At 38.1% G+C, this 25,642-nt stretch overlaps 1 protein-coding gene across 1 annotated transcript in view; it reads left to right on the forward strand.

The window, feature by feature from the left end:
• LOC134984551 (zinc finger protein 260-like) overlaps nucleotides 1-25,642 on the forward strand; it is a 360,139-nt gene that overhangs the window by 292,655 nt on the left and 41,842 nt on the right. The gene's annotated exons all lie outside the window — the stretch shown is intronic.

The raw sequence follows: 25,642 nt of genomic DNA on the forward strand, positions 1-25,642 counted from the left end.
TCACACCTGAGGTAATGTATCACTCTTATACTGTAGTGTTATTATATAGCGTCACACCTGAGGTAATGTGTCACTCTTATACTATAGTGTTATTATATAGCGTCACACCTGAGGTAATATGTCACTCTTATACTATAGTGTTATTATATAGCGTCACACTTGAGGTAATGTATCACTCTTATACTATAGTGTTATTATATAGCGTCACACCTAAGGTAATATGTCACTCTTATACTATAGTGTTATTATATAGCGTCACACTGAGGTAATATGGCACTCTTATACTATAGTGTTATTATATAGCGTCACACCTGAGGTAATGTATCACTCTTATACTATAGTGTTATTATATAGCGTCACACCTGAGGTAATGTGTCACTCTTATACTATAGTTTTATTATATAGCGTCACACCTGAGGTAATGTATCACTCTTATACTATAGTGTTATTATATAGCGTCACACCTGAGGTAATGTATCACTCTTATACTGTAGTGTTATTATATAGCGTCACACCTGAGGTAATGTATCACTCTTATACTGTAGTGTTATTATATAGCGTCACACCTGAGGTGATGTGTCACTCTTATACTATAGTGTTATTATATAGCGTCACACCTGAGGTGATATGTCACTCTTATACTATAGTGTTATTATATAGCGTCACACTTGAGGTAATGTATCACTCTTATACTGTAGTGTTATTATATAACGTCACACCTGAGGTAATGTATCACTCTTATACTGTAGTATTATTATATAGCGTCACACCTGAGGTAATGTGTCACTCTTATACTATAGTGTTATTATATAGCGTCACACCTGAGGTAATATGTCACTCTTATACTATAGTGTTCTTATATAGCGTCACACTTGAGGTAATGTATCACTCTTATACTATAGTGTTATTATATAGCGTCACACCTAAGGTAATATGTCACTCTTATACTATAGTGTTATTATATAGCGTCACACTGAGGTAATATGTCACTCTTATACTATAGTTTTATTATATAGCGTCACACCTGAGGTAATGTGTCACTCTTATACTATAGTGTTATTATATAGCATCACACCTGAGGTAATGTGTCACTCTTATACTATAGTGTTATTATATAGCGTCACACCTGAGGTAATGTGTCACTCTTATACTATAGTTTTATTATATAGCGTCACACCTAAGGTAATGTATCACTCTTATACTATAGTGTTATTATATAGCGTCACACCTGAGGTAATGTTTCACTCTTATACTGTAGTGTTATTATATAGCGTCACACCTGAGGTAATGTATCACTCTTATACTATAGTGTTATTATATAGCGTCACACCTGAGGTAATGTATCACTATTATACTATAGTGTTATTATATAGCGTCACACCTGAGGTAATGTGTCACTCTTCTACTATAGTGTTATTATATAGCGTCACACCTGAGGTAATGTGTCACTCTTATACTATAGTTTTATTATATAGCGTCACACCTGAAGTAGTGTGTCACTCTTATACTATAGTGTTATTATATAGCGTCACACCTGAGGTAATGTATCACTCTTATACTGTAGTGTTATTATATAGCGTCACACCTGAGGTAATGTATCACTCTTATACTGTAGTATTATTATATAGCGTCACACCTGAGGTAATGTGTCACTCTTATACTATAGTGTTATTATATAGCGTCACACCTGAGGTAATATGTCACTCTTATACTATAGTGTTATTATATAGCGTCACACTTGAGGTAATGTATCACTCTTATACTATAGTGTTATTATATAGCGTCACACCTGAGGTAATATGTCACTCTTATACTATAGTGTTATTATATAGCGTCACACCTGAGGTAATGTATCACTCTTATACTATAGTGTTATTATATAGCGTCACACCTGAGGTAATGTATCACTCTTATACTATAGTGTTATTATATAGCGTCACACCTGAGGTAATGTGTCACTCTTATACTGTAGTGATATTATATAGCGTCACACCTGAGGTAATGTGTCACTCTTATACTATAGTGTTATTATATAGCGTCACACTTGAGGTAATGTATCACTCTTATACTATAGTGTTATTATATAGCGTCACACCTAAGGTAATATGTCACTCTTATACTATAGTGTTATTATATAGCGTCACACTGAGGTAATATGTCACTCTTATACTATAGTGTTATTATATAGCGTCACACCTGAGGTAATGTATCACTCTTATACTATAGTGTTATTATATTGCGTCACACCTGAGGTAATGTGTCACTCTTATACTATAGTGTTATTATATAGCTTTACACCTGAAGTAGTGTGTCACTCTTATACTATAGTGTTATTATATAGCTTTACACCTGAAGTAGTGTGTCACTCTTATACTATAGTGTTATTATATAGCGTCACACCTGAGGTAATGTGTCACTCTTATACTGTAGTGTTATTATATAACGTCACACCTGAGGTAATGTATCACTCTTATACTGTAGTATTATTATATAGCGTCACACCTGAGGTAATGTGTCACTCTTATACTATAGTGTTATTATATAGCGTCACACCTGAGGTAATGTGTCACTCTTATACTATAGTTTTATTATATAGCGTCACACCTGAGATAATGTATCACTCTTATACTATAGTGTTATTATATAGCGTCACAACTGAGTTAATGTGTCACTCTTATACTTAATTGTTGTTATATAGCTTTACACCTGAAGTAGTGTGTCACTCTTATACTATAGTGTTATTATATAGCTTTACACCTGAAGTAGTGTGTCACTCTTATACTATAGTGTTATTATATAGCGTCACACCTGAGGTAATGTATCACTCTTATACTGTAGTGTTATTATATAGCGTCACACCTGAGGTAATGTGTCACTCTTATAGTGTTATTATATAGCGTCACACCTGAGGTAATGTGTCACTCTTATACTATAGTTTTATTATATAGCGTCACACCTGAGGTAATGTATCACTCTTATACTATAGTGTTATTATATAGCGTCACACCTGAGGTAATGTGTCACTCTTATACTATAGTGTTATTATATAGCTTTACACCTGAAGTAATGTGTCACTCTTATACTATAGTGTTATTATATAGCGTCACACCTGAGGTAATGTATCACTCTTATACTATAGTGTTATTATATAGCGTCACACCTGAGGTAATGTGTCACTCTTATACTGTAGTGATATTATATAGCGTCACACCTGAGGTAATGTATCACTCTTATACTGTAGTGTTATTATATAGCGTCACACCTGAGGTAATGTGTCACTCTTATACTATAGTGTTATTATATAGCGTCACACCTGAGGTAATATGTCACTCTTATACTATAGTGTTATTATATAGCGTCACACTTGAGGTAATGTATCACTCTTATACTATAGTGTTATTATATAGCGTCACACCTAAGGTAATATGTCACTCTTATACTATAGTGTTATTATATAGCGTCACACTGAGGTAATATGGCACTCTTATACTATAGTGTTATTATATAGCGTCACACCTGAGGTAATGTATCACTCTTATACTATAGTGTTATTATATAGCGTCACACCTGAGGTAATGTGTCACTCTTATACTATAGTTTTATTATATAGCGTCACACCTGAGGTAATGTATCACTCTTATACTATAGTGTTATTATATAGCGTCACACCTGAGGTAATGTATCACTCTTATACTGTAGTGTTATTATATAGCGTCACACCTGAGGTAATGTATCACTCTTATACTGTAGTGTTATTATATAGCGTCACACCTGAGGTAATGTGTCACTCTTATACTATAGTGTTATTATATAGCGTCACACCTGAGGTGATATGTCACTCTTATACTATAGTGTTATTATATAGCGTCACACTTGAGGTAATGTATCACTCTTATACTGTAGTGTTATTATATAACGTCACACCTGAGGTAATGTATCACTCTTATACTGTAGTATTATTATATAGCGTCACACCTGAGGTAATGTGTCACTCTTATACTATAGTGTTATTATATAGCGTCACACCTGAGGTAATATGTCACTCTTATACTATAGTGTTCTTATATAGCGTCACACTTGAGGTAATGTATCACTCTTATACTATAGTGTTATTATATAGCGTCACACCTAAGGTAATATGTCACTCTTATACTATAGTGTTATTATATAGCGTCACACTGAGGTAATATGTCACTCTTATACTATAGTTTTATTATATAGCGTCACACCTGAGGTAATGTGTCACTCTTATACTATAGTGTTATTATATAGCGTCACACCTGAGGTAATGTGTCACTCTTATACTATAGTTTTATTATATAGCGTCACACCTGAAGTAGTGTGTCACTCTTATACTGTAGTATTATTATATAGCGTCACACCTGAGGTAATGTGTCACTCTTATACTATAGTGTTATTATATAGCGTCACACCTGAGGTAATATGTCACTCTTATACTATAGTGTTATTATATAGCGTCACACTTGAGGTAATGTATCACTCTTATACTATAGTGTTATTATATAGCGTCACACCTGAGGTAATATGTCACTCTTATACTATAGTGTTATTATATAGCGTCACACCTGAGGTAATGTATCACTCTTATACTATAGTGTTATTATATAGCGTCACACCTGAGGTAATGTGTCACTCTTATACTGTAGTGATATTATATAGCGTCACACCTGAGGTAATGTGTCACTCTTATACTATAGTGTTATTATATAGCGTCACACTTGAGGTAATGTATCACTCTTATACTATAGTGTTATTATATAGCGTCACACCTAAGGTAATATGTCACTCTTATACTATAGTGTTATTATATAGCGTCACACTGAGGTAATATGTCACTCTTATACTATAGTGTTATTATATAGCATCACACTTGAGGTAATGTATCACTCTTATACTATAGTGTTATTATATAGCGTCACACCTAAGGTAATATGTCACTCTTATACTATAGTGTTATTATATAGCGTCACACTGAGGTAATATGTCACTCTTATACTATAGTGTTATTATATAGCGTCACACCTGAGGTAATGTATCACTCTTATACTATAGTGTTATTATATTGCGTCACACCTGAGGTAATGTGTCACTCTTATACTATAGTGTTATTATATAGCTTTACACCTGAAGTAGTGTGTCACTCTTATACTATAGTGTTATTATATAGCTTTACACCTGAAGTAGTGTGTCACTCTTATACTATAGTGTTATTATATAGCGTCACACCTGAGGTAATGTATCACTCTTATACTGTAGTGTTATTATATAACGTCACACCTGAGGTAATGTATCACTCTTATACTTTAGTATTATTATATAGCGTCACACCTGAGGTAATGTGTCACTCTTATACTATAGTGTTATTATATAGCGTCACACCTGAGGTAATGTGTCACTCTTATACTATAGTGTTATTATATAGCTTTACACCTGAAGTAGTGTGTCACTCTTATACTATAGTGTTATTATATAGCTTTACACCTGAAGTAGTGTGTCACTCTTATACTATAGTGTTATTATATAGCGTCACACCTGAGGTAATGTGTCACTCTTATACTGTAGTGTTATTATATAACGTCACACCTGAGGTAATGTATCACTCTTATACTGTAGTATTATTATATAGCGTCACACCTGAGGTAATGTGTCACTCTTATACTATAGTGTTATTATATAGCGTCACACCTGAGGTAATATGTCACTCTTATACTATAGTGTTCTTATATAGCGTCACACTTGAGCTAATGTATCACTCTTATACTATAGTGTTATTATATAGCGTCACACCTAAGGTAATATGTCACTCTTATACTATAGTGTTATTATATAGCGTCACACTGAGGTAATATGTCACTCTTATACTATAGTGTTATTATATAGCGTCACACCTGAGGTAATGTATCACTCTTATACTATAGTTTTATTATATAGCGTCACACCTGAGGTAATGTGTCACTCTTATACTATAGTGTTATTATATAGCATCACACCTGAGGTAATGTGTCACTCTTATACTATAGTGTTATTATATAGCGTCACACCTGAGGTAATGTGTCACTCTTATACTGTAGTGTTATTATATAGCGTCACACCTGAGGTAATGTATCACTCTTATACTATAGTGTTATTATATAGCGTCACACCTGAGGTAATGTATCACTATTATACTATAGTGTTATTATATAGCGTCACACCTGAGGTAATGTGTCACTCTTATACTATAGTGTTGTTATATAGCTTTACACCTGAAGTAGTGTGTCACTCTTATACTATAGTGTTATTATATAGCGTCACACCTGAGGTAATGTATCACTCTTATACTGTAGTGTTATTATATAGCGTCACACCTGAGGTAATGTATCACTCTTATACTGTAGTATTATTATATAGCGTCACACCTGAGGTAATGTGTCACTCTTATACTATAGTGTTATTATATAGCGTCACACCTGAGGTAATATGTCACTCTTATACTATAGTGTTATTATATAGCGTCACACTTGAGGTAATGTATCACTCTTATACTATAGTGTTATTATATAGCGTCACACCTGAGGTAATATGTCACTCTTATACTATAGTGTTATTATATAGCGTCACACTGAGGTAATGTATCACTCTTATACTATAGTGTTATTATATAGCGTCACACCTGAGGTAATGTATCACTCTTATACTATAGTGTTATTATATAGCGTCACACCTGAGGTAATGTGTCACTCTTATACTGTAGTGTTATTATATAGCGTCACACCTGAGGTAATGTATCACTCTTATACTGTAGTGTTATTATATAGCGTCACACCTGAGGTAATGTGTCACTCTTATACTATAGTGTTATTATATAGCGTCACACCTGAGGTAATATGTCACTCTTATACTATAGTGTTATTATATAGCGTCACACTTGAGGTAATGTATCACTCTTATACTATAGTGTTATTATATAGCGTCACACCTAAGGTAATATGTCACTCTTATACTATAGTGTTATTATATAGCGTCACACTGAGGTAATATGTCACTCTTATACTATAGTGTTATTATATAGCGTCACACCTGAGGTAATGTATCACTCTTATACTATAGTGTTATTATATAGCGTCACACCTGAGGTAATGTGTCACTCTTATACTATAGTGTTATTATATAGCTTTACACCTGAAGTAGTGTGTCACTCTTATACTATAGTGTTATTATATAGCTTTACACCTGAAGTAGTGTGTCACTCTTATACTATAGTGTTATTATATAGCGTCACACCTGAGGTAATGTATCACTCTTATACTATAGTGTTATTATATAGCGTCACACCTGAGGTAATGTGTCACTCTTTTACTGTAGTGATATTATATAGCGTCACACCTGAGGTAATGTGTCACTCTTATACTATAGTGTTATTATATAGCGTCACACTTGAGGTAATGTATCACTCTTATACTATAGTGTTATTATATAGCGTCACACCTAAGGTAATATGTCACTCTTATACTATAGTGTTATTATGTAGCGTCACACTGAGGTAATATGTCACTCTTATACTATAGTGTTATTATATAGCGTCACACTTGAGGTAATGTATCACTCTTATACTATAGTGTTATTATATAGCGTCACACCTTAGGTAATATGTCACTCTTATACTATAGTGTTATTATATAGCGTCACACTGAGGTAATATGTCACTCTTATACTATAGTGTTATTATATAGCGTCACACCTGAGGTAATGTATCACTCTTATACTATAGTGTTATTATATAGCGTCACACCTGAGGTAATGTGTCACTCTTATACTATAGTGTTATTATATAGCTTTACACCTGAAGTAGTGTGTCACTCTTATACTATAGTGTTATTATATAGCGTCACACCTGAGGTAATGTATCACTCTTATACTGTAGTGTTATTATATAGCGTCACACCTGAGGTAATGTGTCACTCTTATACTATAGTGTTATTATATAGCGTCACACCTGAGGTAATGTGTCACTCTTGTACTTAATTGTTGTTATATAGCTTTACACCTGAAGTAGTGTGTCACTCTTATACTATAGTTTTATTATATAGCGTCACACCTGAGGTAATGTATCACTCTTATACTATAGTGTTATTATATAGCGTCACAACTGAGTTAATGTGTCACTCTTATACTTAATTGTTGTTATATAGCTTTACACCTGAAGTAGTGTGTCACTCTTATACTATAGTGTTATTATATAGCGTCACACCTGAGGTAATGTATCACTATTATACTATAGTGTTATTATATAGCGTCACACCTGAGGTAATATGTCACTCTTATACTATAGTGTTATTATATAGCGTCACACTTGAGGTAATGTATCACTCTTATACTATAGTGTTATTATATAGCGTCACACCTAAGGTAATATGTCACTCTTATACTATAGTGTTATATATAGCGTCACACTGAGGTAATATGTCACTCTTATACTATAGTGTTATTATATAGCGTCACACCTGAGGTAATGTGTCACTCTTATACTATAGTGTTATTATATAGCTTTACACCTGAAGTAGTGTGTCACTCTTATACTATAGTGTTATTATATAGCTTTACACCTGAAGTAGTGTGTCACTCTTATACTATAGTGTTATTATATAGCTTTACACCTGAAGTAGTGTGTCACTCTTATACTATAGTGTTATTATGTAGCGTCACACCTGAGGTAATGTATCACTCTTATACTATAGTGTTATTATATAGCGTCACACCTGAGGTAATGTGTCACTCTTATACTATAGTGTTATTATATAGCTTTACACCTGAAGTAGTGTGTCACTCTTATACTATAGTGTTATTATATAGCTTTACACCTGAAGTAGTGTGTCACTCTTATACTATAGTGTTATTATATAGCGTCACACCTGAGGTAATGTATCACTCTTATACTATAGTGTTATTATATAGCGTCACACCTGAGGTAATGTGTCACTCTTATACTGTAGTGATATTATATAGCGTCACACCTGAGGTAATGTGTCACTCTTATACTATAGTGTTATTATATAGCGTCACACTTGAGGTAATGTATCACTCTTATACTATAGTGTTATTATATAGCGTCACACCTAAGGTAATATGTCACTCTTATACTATAGTGTTATTATATAGCGTCACACTGAGGTAATATGTCACTCTTATACTATAGTGTTATTATATAGCGTCACACTTGAGGTAATGTATCACTCTTATACTATAGTGTTATTATATAGCGTCACACCTAAGGTAATATGTCACTCTTATACTATAGTGTTATTATATAGCGTCACACTGAGGTAATATGTCACTCTTATACTATAGTGTTATTATATAGCGTCACACCTGAGGTAATGTATCACTCTTGTACTATAGTGTTATTATATAGCGTCACACCTGAGGTAATGTGTCACTCTTATACTATAGTGTTATTATATAGCTTTACACCTGAAGTAGTGTGTCACTCTTATACTATAGTGTTATTATATAGCGTCACACCTGAGGTAATGTATCACTCTTATACTGTAGTGTTATTATATAGCGTCACACCTGAGGTAATGTGTCACTCTTATACTATAGTGTTATTATATAGCGTCACACCTGAGGTAATGTGTCACTCTTATACTTAATTGTTGTTATATAGCTTTACACCTGAAGTAGTGTGTCACTCTTATACTATAGTTTTATTATATAGCGTCACACCTGAGGTAATGTATCACTCTTATACTATAGTGTTATTATATAGCGTCACAACTGAGTTAATGTGTCACTCTTATACTTAATTGTTGTTATATAGCTTTACACCTGAAGTAGTGTGTCACTCTTATACTATAGTGTTATTATATAGCGTCACACCTGAGGTAATGTATCACTATTATACTATAGTGTTATTATATAGCGTCACACCTGAGGTAATATGTCACTCTTATACTATAGTGTTATTATATAGCGTCACACTTGAGGTAATGTATCACTCTTATACTATAGTGTTATTATATAGCGTCACACCTAAGGTAATATGTCACTCTTATACTATAGTGTTATTATATAGCGTCACACTGAGGTAATATGTCACTCTTATACTATAGTGTTATTATATAGCGTCACACCTGAGGTAATGTGTCACTCTTATACTATAGTGTTATTATATAGCTTTACACCTGAAGTAGTGTGTCACTCTTATACTATAGTGTTATTATATAGCTTTACACCTGAAGTAGTGTGTCACTCTTATACTATAGTGTTATTATATAGCGTCACACCTGAGGTAATGTGTCACTCTTATACTGTAGTGTTATTATATAACGTCACACCTGAGGTAATGTATCACTCTTATACTGTAGTATTATTATATAGCGTCACACCTGAGGTAATGTGTCACTCTTATACTATAGTGTTCTTATATAGCGTCACACTTGAGGTAATGTATCACTCTTATACTATAGTGTTATTATATAGCGTCACACCTAAGGTAATATGTCACTCTTATACTATAGTGTTATTATATAGCGTCACACTGAGGTAATATGTCACTCTTATTCTATAGTGTTATTATATAGCGTCACACCTGAGGTAATGTATCACTCTTATACTATAGTTTTATTATATAGCGTCACACCTGAGGTAATGTGTCACTCTTATACTATAGTGTTATTATATAGCGTCACACCTGAGGTAATGTGTCACTCTTATACTATAGTTTTATTATATAGCGTCACACCTGAGGTAATGTATCACTCTTATACTATAGTGTTATTATATAGCGTCACACCTGAGGTTATGTGTCACTCTTATACTGTAGTGTTATTATATAGCGTCACACCTGAGGTAATGTATCACTCTTATACTATAGTGTTATTATATAGCGTCACACCTGAGGTAATGTATCACTATTATACTATAGTGTTATTATATAGCGTCACACCTGAGGTAATGTGTCACTCTTATACTATAGTGTTGTTATATAGCTTTACACCTGAAGTAGTGTGTCACTCTTATACTATAGTGTTATTATATAGCGTCACACCTGAGCCTGAGGTAATGTATCACTCTTATACTGTAGTGTTATTATATAGCGTCACACCTGAGGTAATGTATCACTCTTATACTGTAGTATTATTATATAGCGTCACACCTGAGGTAATGTGTCACTCTTATACTATAGTGTTATTATATAGCGTCACACCTGAGGTAATATGTCACTCTTATACTATAGTGTTATTATATAGCGTCACACTTGAGGTAATGTATCACTCTTATACTATAGTGTTATTATATAGCGTCACACCTGAGGTAATGTATCACTCTTATACTATAGTGTTATTATATAGCGTCACACCTGAGGTAATGTGTCACTCTTATACTGTAGTGTTATTATATAGCGTCACACCTGAGGTAATGTATCACTCTTATACTGTAGTGTTATTATATAGCGTCACACCTGAGGTAATGTGTCACTCTTATACTATAGTGTTATTATATAGCGTCACACCTGAGGTAATATGTCACTCTTATACTATAGTGTTATTATATAGCGTCACACTTGAGGTAATGTATCACTCTTATACTATAGTGTTATTATATAGCGTCACACCTAAGGTAATATGTCACTCTTATACTATAGTGTTATTATATAGCGTCACACTGAGGTAATATGTCACTCTTATACTATAGTGTTATTATATAGCGTCACACCTGAGGTAATGTATCACTATTATACTATAGTGTTATTATATAGCGTCACACCTGAGGTAATGTGTCACTCTTATACTATAGTGTTGTTATATAGCTTTACACCTGAAGTAGTGTGTCACTCTTATACTATAGTGTTATTATATAGCTTTACACCTGAAGTAGTGTGTCACTCTTATACTATAGTGTTATTATATAGCTTTACACCTGAAGTAGTGTGTCACTCTTATACTATAGTGTTATTATATAGCGTCACACCTGAGGTAATGTGTCACTCTTATACTGTAGTGTTATTATATAACGTCACACCTGAGGTAATGTATCACTCTTATACTGTAGTATTATTATATAGCGTCACACCTGAGGTAATGTGTCACTCTTATACTATAGTGTTATTATATAGCGTCACACCTGAGGTAATGTGTCACTCTTATACTATAGTGTTATTATATAGCTTTACACCTGAAGTAGTGTGTCACTCTTATACTATAGTGTTATTATATAGCTTTACACCTGAAGTAGTGTGTCACTCTTATACTATAGTGTTATTATATAGCGTCACACCTGAGGTAATGTGTCACTCTTATACTGTAGTGTTATTATATAACGTCACACCTGAGGTAATGTATCACTCTTATACTGTAGTATTATTATATAGCGTCACACCTGAGGTAATGTGTCACTCTTATACTATAGTGTTATTATATAGCGTCACACCTGAGGTAATGTGTCACTCTTATACTATAGTGTTCTTATATAGCGTCACACTTGAGGTAATGTATCACTCTTATACTATAGTGTTATTATATAGCGTCACACCTAAGGTAATATGTCACTCTTATACTATAGTGTTATTATATAGCGTCACACTGAGGTAATATGTCACTCTTATACTATAGTGTTATTATATAGCGTCACACCTGAGGTAATGTATCACTCTTATAATATAGTTTTATTATATAGCGTCACACCTGAGGTAATGTGTCACTCTTATACTATAGTGTTATTATATAGCATCACACCTGAGGTAATGTGTCACTCTTATACTATAGTGTTATTATATAGCGTCACACCTGAGGTAATGTGTCACTCTTATACTATAGTTTTATTATATAGCGTCACACCTGAGGTAATGTATCACTCTTATACTATAGTGTTATTATATAGCGTCACACCTGAGGTAATGTGTCACTCTTATACTGTAGTGTTATTATATAGCGTCACACCTGAGGTAATGTATCACTCTTATACTATAGTGTTATTATATAGCGTCACACCTGAGGTAATGTATCACTATTATACTATAGTGTTATTATATAGCGTCACACCTGAGGTAATGTGTCACTCTTATACTATAGTGTTGTTATATAGCTTTACACCTGAAGTAGTGTGTCACTCTTATACTATAGTGTTATTATATAGCGTCACACTGAGGTAATGTATCACTCTTATACTATAGTGTTATTATATAGCGTCACACCTGAGGTAATGTATCACTCTTATACTATAGTGTTATTATATAGCGTCACACCTGAGGTAATGTGTCACTCTTATACTGTAGTGTTATTATATAGCGTCACACCTGAGGTAATGTATCACTCTTATACTGTAGTGTTATTATATAGCGTCACACCTGAGGTAATGTGTCACTCTTATACTATAGTGTTATTATATAGCGTCACACCTGAGGTAATATGTCACTCTTATACTATAGTGTTATTATATAGCGTCACACTTGAGGTAATGTATCACTCTTATACTATAGTGTTATTATATAGCGTCACACCTAAGGTAATATGTCACTCTTATACTATAGTGTTATTATATAGCGTCACACTGAGGTAATATGTCACTCTTATACTATAGTGTTATTATATAGCGTCACACCTGAGGTAATGTATCATTATTATACTATAGTGTTGTTATATAGCTTTACACCTGAAGTAGTGTGTCACTCTTATACTATAGTGTTATTATATAGCGTCACACCTGAGGTAATGTATCACTCTTATACTGTAGTGTTATTATATAGCGTCACACCTCAGGTAATGTGTCACTCTTATACTATAGTGTTATTATATAGCGTCACACCTGAGGTAATGTGTCACTCTTATACTATAGTTTTATTATATAGCGTCACACCTGAGGTAATGTATCACTCTTATACTATAGTGTTATTATATAGCGTCACAACTGAGTTAATGTGTCACTCTTATACTTAAGTGTTGTTATATAGCTTTACACCTGAAGTAGTGTGTCACTCTTATACTATAGTGTTATTATATAGCGTCACACCTGAGGTAATGTATCACTATTATACTATAGTGTTATTATATAGCGTCACACCTGAGGTAATGTGTCACTCTTATACTGTAGTGTTATTATATAGCGTCACACCTGAGGTAATGTATCACTCTTATACTGTAGTGTTATTATATAGCGTCACACCTGAGGTAATGTGTCACTCTTATACTATAGTGTTGTTATATAGCTTTACACCTGAAGTAGTGTGTCACTCTTATACTATAGTGTTATTATATAGCGTCACACCTGAGGTAATGTGTCACTCTTATACTGTAGTGTTATTATATAACGTCACACCTGAGGTAATGTATCACTCTTATACTGTAGTATTATTATATAGCGTCACACCTGAGGTAATGTATCACTCTTATACTATAGTGTTATTATATAGCGTCACAACTGAGTTAATGTGTCACTCTTATACTTAAGTGTTGTTATATAGCTTTACACCTGAAGTAGTGTGTCACTCTTATACTATAGTGTTATTATATAGCGTCACACCTGAGGTAATGTATCACTATTATACTATAGTGTTATTATATAGCGTCACACCTGAGGTAATGTGTCACTCTTATACTATAGTGTTATTATATAGCGTCACACCTGAGGTAATGTGTCACTCTTATACTGTAGTGTTATTATATAACGTCACACCTGAGGTAATGTATCACTCTTATACTGTAGTATTATTATATAGCGTCACACCTGAGGTAATGTGTCACTCTTATACTATAGTGTTATTATATAGCGTCACACCTGAGGTAATGTGTCACTCTTATACTATAGTGTTCTTATATAGCGTCACACTTGAGGTAATGTATCACTCTTATACTATAGTGTTATTATATAGCGTCACACCTAAGGTAATATGTCACTCTTATACTATAGTGTTATTATATAGCGTCACACTGAGGTAATATGTCACTCTTATACTATAGTGTTATTATATAGCGTCACACCTGAGGTAATGTATCACTCTTATAATATAGTTTTATTATATAGCGTCACACCTGAGGTAATGTGTCACTCTTATACTATAGTGTTATTATATAGCATCACACCTGAGGTAATGTGTCACTCTTATACTATAGTGTTATTATATAGCGTCACACCTGAGGTAATGTGTCACTCTTATACTATAGTTTTATTATATAGCGTCACACCTGAGGTAATGTATCACTCTTATACTATAGTGTTATTATATAGCGTCACACCTGAGGTAATGTGTCACTCTTATACTGTAGTGTTATTATATAGCGTCACACCTGAGGTAATGTATCACTCTTATACTATAGTGTTATTATATAGCGTCACACCTGAGGTAATGTATCACTATTATACTATAGTGTTATTATATAGCGTCACACCTGAGGTAATGTGTCACTCTTATACTATAGTGTTGTTATATAGCTTTACACCTGAAGTAGTGTGTCACTCTTATACTATAGTGTTATTATATAGCGTCACACTGAGGTAATGTATCACTCTTATACTATAGTGTTATTATATAGCGTCACACCTGAGGTAATGTATCACTCTTATACTATAGTGTTATTATATAGCGTCACACCTGAGGTAATGTGTCACTCTTATACTGTAGTGTTATTATATAGCGTCACACCTGAGGTAATGTATCACTCTTATACTGTAGTGTTATTATATAGCGTCACACCTGAGGTAATGTGTCACTCTTATACTATAGTGTTATTATATAGCGTCACACCTGAGGTAATATGTCACTCTTATACTATAGTGTTATTATATAGCGTCACACTTGAGGTAATGTATCACTCTTATACTATAGTGTTATTATATAGCGTCACACCTAAGGTAATATGTCACTCTTATACTATAGTGTTATTATATAGCGTCACACTGAGGTAATATGTCACTCTTATACTATAGTGTTATTATATAGCGTCACACTTGAGGTAATGTATCACTCTTATACTATAGTGTTATTATATAGCTTTACACCTGAAGTAGTGTGTCACTCTTATACTATAGTGTTATTATATAGCGTCACACCTGAAGTAGTGTGTCACTCTTATACTATAGTGTTATTATATAGCGTCACACCTGAGGTAATGTGTCACTCTTATACTGTAGTGATATTATATAGCGTCACACCTGAGGTAATGTATCACTCTTATACTGTAGTGTTATACTATAGTGTTATTATATAGCGTCACACCTGAGGTAATGTGTCACTCTTATACTGTAGTGTTATTATATAGCGTCACACTTGAGGTAATGTATCACTCTTATACTATAGTGTTATTATATAGCGTCACACTGAGGTAATATGTCACTCTTATACTATAGTGTTATTATATAGCGTCACACCTGAGGGTAATGTATCACTCTTATACTGTAGTGTTATTATATAGCATCACACCTGAGATAATGTGTCACTCTTATACTATAGTGTTATTATATAGCGTCACACCTGAGGTAATGTGTCACTCTTATACTATAGTTTTATTATATAGCGTCACACCTGAGGTAATGTATCACTCTTATACTATAGTGTTATTATATAGCGTCACACCTGAGGTAATGTGTCACTCTTATACTGTAGTGTTATTATATAGCGTCACACCTGAGGTAATGTATCACTCTTATACTGTAGTGTTATTATATAGCGTCACACCTGAGGTAATGTGTCACACTTATACTATAGTGTTATTATATAGCGTCACACCTGAGGTAATATGTCACTCTTATACTATAGTGTTATTATATAGCGTCACACTTGAGGTAATGTATCACTCTTATACTATAGTGTTATTATATAGCGTCACACCTGAGGTAATGTGTCACTCTTATACTGTAGTGTTATTATATAGCGTCACACTTGATGTAATGTATCACTCTTATACTATACTGTTATTATATAGCGTCACACCTAAGGTAATATGTCACTCTTATACTATAGTGTTACTATATAGCGTCACACTGAGGTAATATGTCACTCTTATACTATAGTGTTATTATATAGCGTCACACCTGAGGTAATGTATCACTCTTATACTGTAGTGTTATTATATAGCGTCACACCTGAGGTAATGTGTCACTCTTATACTATAGTGTTATTATATAGCGTCACACCTGAGGTAATGTGTCACTCTTATACTATAGTGTTATTATATAGCGTCACACCTGAGGTAATGTATCACTCTTATGCTATAGTGTTATTATATAGCGTCACACCTGAGGTAATGTGTCACTCTTATACTGTAGTGATATTATATAGCGTTACACCTGAGGTAATGTATCACTCTTATACTGTAGTGTTATTATATAGCGTCACACCTGAGGTAATGTGTCACTCTTATACTATAGTGTTATTATATAGCGTCACACCTGAGGTAATATGTCACTCTTATACTATAGTGTTATTATATAGCGTCACACTTGAGGTAATGTATCACTCTTATACTATAGTGTTATTATATAGCGTCACACCTGAGGTAATATGTCACTCTTATACTATAGTGTTATTATATAGCGTCACACTGAGGTAATATGTCACTCTTATACTATAGTGTTATTATATAGCGTCACACCTGAGGTAATGTATCACTCTTATACTGTAGTGTTATTATATAGCATCACACCTGAGGTAATGTGTCACTCTTATACTATAGTGTTATTATATAGCGTCACACCTGAGGTAATGTGTCACTCTTATACTATAGTGTTATTATATAGCGTCACACCTGAGGTAATATGTCACTCTTATACTATAGTGTTATTATATAGCGTCACACTGAGGTAATATGTCACTCTTATACTATAGTGTTATTATATAGCGTCACACCTGAGGTAATGTATCACTCTTATACTGTAGTGTTATTATATATCATCACACCTGAGGTAATGTGTCACTCTTATACTATAGTGTTATTATATAGCGTCACACCTGAGGTAATATGTCACTCTTATACTATAGTGTTATTATATAGCGTCACACTTGAGGTAATGTATCACTCTTATACTATAGTTTTATTATATAGCGTCACACCTGAGGTAATGTATCACTCTTATACTATAGTGTTCTTATATAGCGTCACACCTGAGGTAATGTGTCACTCTTATACTGTAGTGTTATTATATAGCGTCACACCTGAGGTAATGTATCACTCTTATACTGTAGTGTTATTATATAGCGTCACACCTGAGGTAATATGTCACTCTTATACTATAGTGTTATTATATAGCGTCACACCTGAGGTAATATGTCACTCTTATACTATAGTGTTATTATATAGCGTCACACCTGAGGTATTATGTCACTCTTATACTGTAGTGTTATTATATAGCGTCACACCTGAGGTAATATGTCACTCTTATACTATAGTGTTATTTTCTCCTTCATCCACTAGGGGCCACTGGAGCGTAGTTACAATGGGGAATAGTAGGCAGTAATTGGGAGCTGGCACTTTAAACAAAATTCTAACCCTGTGGCTAGCTCCTCCCCTACTATCTCCCCTCCAAGCCAGTCTTAGTTTAGTGCCCAAGGGAGCTGGTTCACTTGGGTTTAGCTGAAGAAATTTTAATTTTTTCTTTATTATTTTATTTTTTCTTACACACACAGACTGGCTGCTCTGCCACTGCCAGTCTGCACCGTGGGAGCTGCCGGCGGGGTCCCATCGCAGCTGCGTGCGGCTAGGGATGGGCCCCGGCTGAGGGAGACACTGAGCTCTCCTGAGTTGGCGGACACCGCTGCGTGCGGCGCGTGTCGCGGCCACTCCACCCAGCAGAAGATTCCGGCAGCATGGCAGCGGTGAGTATCTGCGGCCGGACACCGCTGCGTGCGGCGTGTGTCGGGGCCACCCCCCACCACTGAAAGGTGAGTGTGTGCATACCCCCCACCCAGACATGGGTTGAAGGGGTGACAAGGGGTTTTTTACTGAATTAATTTTATATTGAGCCCTTCTATAGACTAGAGGGTTAGTGCTCCTTCTCTAGCTATAACTAGACTGTCAGTGACTACAAGTGACTTAGCACCCTGACAACCACCCACTCACCCAACCCACCACCTCCCCCCCCTCGGATTATTATTATAAAAAAAAAAAAAAAAAGAGCGCTGTGCCGCGCTCACATCCGCCCGACCGCCAGCCGCCCGCTCTCCTCACTGCTCGGATCCCTGGCAGCGCGGCTCACAGAGCCGCTACAGGGATCCGACATAGGCGCGCATTGCCACATTGCAGTTTTAAATTTGGCGCCGTCAAGGAGGGGGGCGGGGCTTAATCCCGCTCTGCGCGCCCGGAAGTACAGCGCGGCGGGGACCCGTTCTTCAGCAGCGCGGGACGGAGGCCACGCGACACGGCAAGTGAGTTACAGTGGGGAAGGGGGGGCACTCGGGGGCACTGCAGGTACAGGTTTTGTTTATTGCAGCCTGTCACTGCACACAGTATCGTGCAGGACAGATAGGCTGCTGTGGCTACGTTCTTCCCTGCTTCCCTCCCCTCCCTCCCATTCTGCCTATAGCTGTTTCCTGTGGGGGAAGGGTATCAAGTTTAGGTGCTGCCATGGCCACTAAAGGCTCCAAGGCAGCTCAAAAGCAGGGTCAGGTTTTAAGTGAGGAATCACAACAATCAGCCCAGACCTCCTCGGAACCCCAGAGCGCCCCGACATGGACGACACAACTCACAGAGGTGATGTCCCTGCTGACTGGGGAACTTAAAGCCTCTCGGAAAGATAGAGAGGCGGCCCAGTTCCGACAGCTTGTCCCGGTACCGGTGCCAGAACCTGCATGGGCAGTCTCATTGGCAAAGTCAGTGGAAGGACTTTCCAGGGCTGTAATACCTTCCCAAGCCCCGTCCTTTAGTCCCCCCCCAACAGGCTGCAAAAAAGAGATTGCTAGCCTCGGTGTTACAGGACTTTGACGATGATATGCCTCAATTAGATGAGGCGGAGGTAGATGTACAGGATATACAGGATGTGGATATCCAGGATACTGTGGACGATCAGGTATATGGGGACTCTGAACCAGTAGCACAGGGTATAGAGGCTCTTATTACTGCTATTCGCTCAGTGTTACAGGTGGAGGAGACGGAAGACACCTTACGCCCTTCAAGGTTTGGCACAGACCAATACCTGCCGGTGACTTTTCCAGTTTCGGAGGAGCTGGATGCACTCATAACGACAGCCTGGAAGCATCCAGACGCAAGATTTCAGGTATCAAGAAAAATGTTGTCTTCCTATCCTTTTCCCGCAGATAGCAGAACGCGCTATGAGAACTCTCCGATCGTGGATCCTTCTGTGTCTCATCTGTCCAAAAAGACGGTCCTGCCTGTTTCGGGGGCAACTTCACTTAAGGAGGCGCCAGATAGGAAGTTGGAGTCTACCTTAAAGAATATTTACTCTGCGGCAGGGGTTTTGCAGCGCCCGGCACAGGTAGGTTGTTGGGTCAACAAGGCGATCGAAGCTTGGGCGGAACAATTGTCCTCTGGAATTCGTGACGAATTACCGGCGGATCAATTGATAGACCTGGCGGAGCACATCCGTGAATCAGCCCTTTATCTTTGCGAAGCGTCCAAGGACATAGGTGTTCTTGGAGCTAGAATTTCCGCTTTAACAATTGCGGCCCGCAGAACGTTATGGCTCCGAAATTGGCAGGCGGATACGGAATCCAAAAGGGCGGCATAGGCATTACCCTTTACGGGTGAGTTTCTGTTTGGTAAGGATCTGGATGCCTGGATCTCTACGGCTACGGGGGGTAAGTCGGCTTATCTTCCTTCTACTGCTCCAGCCGCTCGCAGACCATATAGGGGTCCCTCTTTTCGATCCTTTCGTGCCCCTTCCAGGTTTCGAGGACGGGCCAGGGGTGGAGCTTCTACCTTCCGTGGCCATAGAGGTAGAGGCGGTGGCAGGGGTAGAGGTTCCGCAGCCTCAACCCAGTCAGACGTTAAGTCTTCTGGCACTGCCACCGCATGACGGGCCTCCCTCCCACCTGGGAGATCACAGGGTGGGAGCTCGTTTGTGGGATTTCAGGGAGGTCTGGATACAGTCCTGCCCAGATGCTTGGGTCCGGGATCTCATCACTTGCGGTTACAAGCTCGTTTTTCGGGAACAACCACCCCAGCTGTTCTTTACCACGGGTTTGCCAGTTTCCGACAACCGGGGAGTTGCCTTACAAACCGCGGTCCAGAAGCTTCTGTCTGCAAGGGTAGTGATCCCGGTTCCCTCGCATCATCGAAAACAGCGCTATTACTCAAGCCTGTTTCTAGTACCGAAGCCGGACGGCTCAGTCAGACCAATCCTGAACTTGAAGGACCTCAATCCGTATTTGAAGGTGTTCAAGTTCAAGATGGAGTCTCTCCAGTCTGTTATTGCGGGGTTGGAAAAGGACGAGTTTCTGGCATCCTTAGACATCAAGGACGCATACTTACATGTTCCCATTTGGCCTCCTCACCAGGCTTTTCTCCGGTTCGCAATACAGGACACTCATTTACAGTTCCAGGCCCTTCCTTTCGGTCTCTCTTCTGCCCCCAGAGTGTTCACAAAGATCATGGCGGTCATGATGGCCCTACTTCGGAAGCAGGGTGTGACAATTGTCCCCTATCTGGACGATCTGCTAATAAAAGCAAACACAGCAGAACGGTTACTTCAGAATATCCAGATGACACAGGACTTTCTGATCCGACACGGGTGGGTCCTGAATTTCCCGAAGTCTCACTTATGCCCCGCACAACGGCTGTTGTTTCTGGGAATGATTCTCGACACGGTCCGTCAGAGGGTTTTCCTTCCGCGGGACAAGATACTTTCTCTGCAGACACTGGTAAGACTGGTCCTTCAGCACCGTCGGGTGTCGGTATATCTGTGCATTCGCCTGCTGGGAAAGATGGTAGCGGCGTTCGAGGCTCTTCCGTACGGTCGCTTCCACTCTCGACCGTTTCAGCTATGTCTTCTAAATCAATGGTCAGGATCTCATCTGTTCCTTCATCAGCGGGTGACGCTATCTCCAAAAGCACGGTCATCGCTGCTCTGGTGGCTCCAGTCGACCCATCTGTTGGAAGGAAGACTGTTCGGCATATGGGATTGGACTCTCCTCACCACGGACGCCAGTATGCGAGGATGGGGAGCAGTGACCCTGGGACATCAGTTTCAGGGGCGCTGGTCAATCCACGAATCCGCTCTCCACATAAACATCCTCGAACTAAGGGCGGTGTACAACGCCCTGCTGCAGGCACATCACCTCCTGCAAGGTCGAGCGGTCAGAGAGTTTAGTCCGACAACGCCACGACGGTAGCATACATCAACCGTCAGGGCGGCACTCGCAGCCGAGCAGCGATGAGGGAAGTCACCAACATCATTCTCTGGGCGGAGAAGTATGCTCTGTCCTTCTCGGCAATATTCATCCCGGGAGTGGACAATTGGGAAGCCGACTATCTAAGTCGGCAGGACATGCACCCGGGAGAATGGTCGCTACATCCCCAGGTGTTTGGGCAACTGGTCCGCCGGTGGGGAAGACCACAGATCGACCTCATGGCGTCCCGCCTGAACCATCAGTTGCCTCTTTACTACTCTCGGACGAGGGACCAGGCGGCGGCGGGCGTGGATGCTCTAACGGCTCCTTGGAATTTCCAATTCGTTTACCTCTTTCCTCCGTTTCCGCTGTTGCCAAGGGTTCTGCAACGCATCAAGAGAGAAGACGCTCTGGTTCTCCTAGTAGCTCCAGATTGGCCGCGCAGGGTTTGGTACTCCGCTCTACATCAGTTGTCGGTGGCCGAGCCTTGGACCCTACCACTACGAGACGACCTTCTACAACAGGGCCCCTTTTGTTATCCAGACTTACGCAGGCTACGTTTGACGGCGTGGCTGTTGAGAAAGCCATCTTGACAAGGAAGGGGATTCCTCGTACAGTTATACCTACTATTCTTCGGGCTAGAAAGTCGGTTACATCTTCTCACTACTACCGCATTTGGAAGGCTTATGTAGCATGGTGTGAAAGTCGACAGTATTCTCCTTCCGTGTATAGCTTAGCCCGTCTTCTCCGTTTTTTGCAGGCGGGTTTTTCAGCAGGCCTAAGACTAGGCTCACTAAAGGTGCAGGTCTCTGCTCTTTCGGTTTACTTCCAGAAACGGTTAGCCTTGCTGCCTGAGGTTCAGACCTTCTTTCAAGGGATTCTTCGAATACAGCCTCCCTTTCGTCCTCCGACAGCACCATGGGACCTCAGTCTGGTCCTGTCCTTTCTGCAGTCTTCAATGTTTGAGCCCCTGGAATCAGTAGAGATAAAATATCTCACCTGGAAGGTGGTTCTGCTCCTGGCACTGGCTTCAGCTAGACGGGTGTCGGAACTGGGGGCTCTCTCTTGCAGGTCTCCTTACCTGGTGTTTCATGCGGATAGGGCCGAGCTTCGTACTCGTATGTCCTTTCTACCAAAAGTGGTGTCTGATTTTCACATCAATCAGCCGATTGTTGTACCGGCCCTCTCAGGGGACTCTCCAGATGTGAGATCATTGGACGTGGTAAGAGCGCTCAAGATCTATGTGGATAGGACTTCGACTATTCGGAAGTCTGATTCCCTATTTGTGCTGTACGATGCTGCCCGCCGTGGTTGGCCGGCATCTAAGCAGACCTTGTCTCGATGGATTAGACTGACCATCAGACAAGCTTATTTGGCGGCTTCTCGGGAACCTCCATCTTCTATTTCAGCACACTCCACACGCTCTGTGGGACCTTCTTGGGCGGCTGCCCGGGGGGTCTCTATGACTACTTTATGTCGGGCGGCTACTTGGTCCGGCCGTCATACTTTTATCAGATTCTACAAGTTTGACACTTTTGCGGCCTCTGCATCTCACTTTGGCCGAGCGGTTTTACAGGACTCTCAGCGCTCTCCCACCCGTTCTGGGAGCTCTGGGACGTCCCCATTGTAACTACGCTCCAGTGGCCCCTAGTGGATGAAGGAGAAATCAGGATTTTGGTACTTACCGATAAATCCCTTTCTCCGATTCCACAGGGGCCACTGGACGCCCGCCCAGCGCTGTTCTTCCTTGTTGTTTTTTGTTTAACGGTCTGCGGTTCAATTGATGACCGTTGGTTGAGTTCAGGTTAACCTGTTTATGATTATTAGGTTCGATTCCAGGGTTAGTTTGGATTATCCTGGTTCAGTAGACGTCAATAACCTCCTCTACCTTTATAGGTTTCTCTATTACAGCTCTCCTTGGGCACAGTTTTACGTAGACTGGCTTGGAGGGGAGATTGTAGGGGAGGAGCTAGCCACAGGGTTAGAATTTTGTTTAAAGTGCCAGCTCCCAATTACTGCCTACTATTCCCCATTGTAACTACGCTCCAGTGGCCCCTGTGGAATCGGAGAAAGGGATTTATCGGTAAGTACCAAAATCCTGATATATAGCGTCACACTTGAGGTAATGTATCACTCTTATACTATAGTGTTATTATATAGCGTCACACCTGAGGTAATGTGTCACTCTTATACTGTAGTGTTATTATATAACGTCACACCTGAGGTAATGTATCACTCTTATACTATAGTGTTATTATATAGCGTCACACCTAAGGTAATATGTCACTCTTATACTATAGTGTTATTATATAGCGTCACACTGAGGTAATATGTCACTCTTATACTATAGTGTTATTATATAGCGTCACACCTGAGGTAATGTATCACTCTTATACTATAGTGTTATTATATAGCGTCACACCTGAGGTAATGTGTCACTCTTATACTGTAGTGTTATTATATAGCGTCACACCTGAGGTAATGTATCACTCTTATACTGTAGTGTTATTATATAGCGTCACACCTGAGGTAATGTGTCACTCTTATACTATAGTGTTATTATATAGCGTCACACCTGAGGTAATATGTCACTCTTATACTATAGTGTTATTATATAGCGTCACACTTGAGGTAATGTATCACTCTTATACTATAGTGTTATTATATAGCGTCACACCTAAGGTAATATGTCACTCTTATACTATAGTGTTATTATATAGCGTCACACCTGAGGTAATATGTCACTCTTATACTATAGTGTTATTATATAGCGTCACACCTGAGGTAATGTATCACTCTTATACTGTAGTGTTATTATATAGCATCACACCTGAGGTAATGTGTCACTCTTATACTATAGTGTTATTATATAGCATCACACCTGAGGTAATGTGTCACTCTTATACTATAGTGTTGTTATATAGCTTTACACCTGAAGTAGTGTGTCACTCTTATACTATAGTGTTATTATATAGCGTCACACCTGAGGTAATATGTCACTCTTATACTGTAGTGTTATTATATAGCGTCACACCTGAGGTAATGTCACTCTTATACTATAGTGTTATTATATAGCGTCACACCTGAGGTAATATGTCACTCTTATACTATAGTGTTATTATATAGCGTCACACCTGAGGTAATGTATCACTCTTATACTATAGTGTTATTATATAGCGTCACACTGAGGTAATATGTCACTCTTATACTATAGTGTTATTATATAGCGTCACACCTGAGGTAATGTGTCACTCTTATACTGTAGTGATATTATATAGCGTCACACCTGAGGTAATGTATCACTCTTATACTGTAGTGTTATTATATAGCGTCACACCTGAGGTAATGTGTCACTCTTATACTATA

The sequence above is a fragment of the Pseudophryne corroboree genome (assembly GCF_028390025.1).
Source record: "Pseudophryne corroboree isolate aPseCor3 chromosome 3 unlocalized genomic scaffold, aPseCor3.hap2 SUPER_3_unloc_62, whole genome shotgun sequence".
Taxonomy (NCBI): Eukaryota; Metazoa; Chordata; class Amphibia; order Anura; family Myobatrachidae; genus Pseudophryne; species Pseudophryne corroboree.